Below are 1,347 nucleotides of genomic sequence, written 5' to 3' on the forward strand. Positions count from 1 at the left end.
AATTTCAATTTTGATTTCTTCTCTTACCCAGTCTTTCTTAAGGAGGGTGTTGTTTAGTTTCCATGTGTTTACTCTTTTTCTGGTGATCTTCCTATTGTTGATTTCCAATTTGATAGCACTATGATCTGAAAAGTTGTTTTGCAGTATTTCAAGGTTTTTAAATTTATTAAGCCTTGCTTTATGGCCTAACATATGATCTATCATGGAAAATATTCCATGTGCACTGGAAAAGAATACATATTGTGCTGCTGTTGTGTGAAAGGCTCTGTAGATGTCTATAAGATCAAGTTGGGGATTGTATTGTTTAACTGTTCTGAATCTTTGTTGAATTTCTTTCCAGTTGTTCTATCTTTCGTGAAAGTGGTATATTAAAGTCTCCCACTATGACTGTGGAGTCATCTATTTGACTTTTCAACTCTTTAAAGTCTGAGTTATATATTTTAAGGCTCTTTCATTGGGTCCATGGATATTTATTATGATTATAGCTTCATGTTCAATTGACCCTTCAATCATTATATAATGTCCTTCCTTGTCTCATATGGTGGTTTTTGTCTTAAAGTCAGTTTGATCAGAAATTAATATTTCCATTCCTTCTCTTTCCTAGTTGCCATTTGCTTAATATATCTTTTTCCAACCTTTGATCTTTAGTCCAATTTTGTCTTTATCTCTAAGGTGTGTCTCTTGTAGCAGTATATTGATGAGTTTTGTTTTATCATCCAATCTGCAACTCTCCATCTCTTGAGGTGGTGCCTTTAATTCATTAACATTCAGTGTAATTATTGACAAGTATGAATTGTTTGCTATCATTTGTTATGTGTTTTTTCATGGTGTCCCTGGATTCTTTGTTCCATATTATTTTCTGTGCTGAGCTCATTATGTTTATGAATCCTGTTTTCATTTCCTTTGTTGCTGTTGTTTTAGTATGCTGAACAGAATATTTGTTCTTGTCCTCTTTTTTATTGTGATGTGAGTGTTTATCATTTTTCTTTGAGGTTACCCTGAGATTTATAATTTCCTTCCCAAGATAAGAACAGTCCATTCTATCTTTCAGCTCTCTTGACTTCCTCACCATTTAGAAGTTCTGTGTTGTTGTTGTTAGGTGCCATCGACTTGTTTCCAACTAATAGCGACCCCATGCACCTTAGAACACTTCCCGATCCCATGCCAGCTCCATGATCCCGCTATACTTGAGCCCATCATTGCAGCCACCATGTCAATCCATCTCGTTGAAGGCCTTCCCCTCTTTCGTTGACCCTCCACCTTACCAAGCATGACATCCTTCTCCAGGGAATGGTCCCTTCTGACAACATGACCAAAGTAGGTGAGACGAAGTCTGGACATGCTTGC

This window comes from Orycteropus afer, unplaced genomic scaffold, assembly GCF_000298275.1.
Source record: "Orycteropus afer afer isolate SDZICR_OR568_19922 unplaced genomic scaffold, OryAfe1.0 scaffold00056, whole genome shotgun sequence".
Classification (NCBI taxonomy): Eukaryota; Metazoa; Chordata; class Mammalia; order Tubulidentata; family Orycteropodidae; genus Orycteropus; species Orycteropus afer.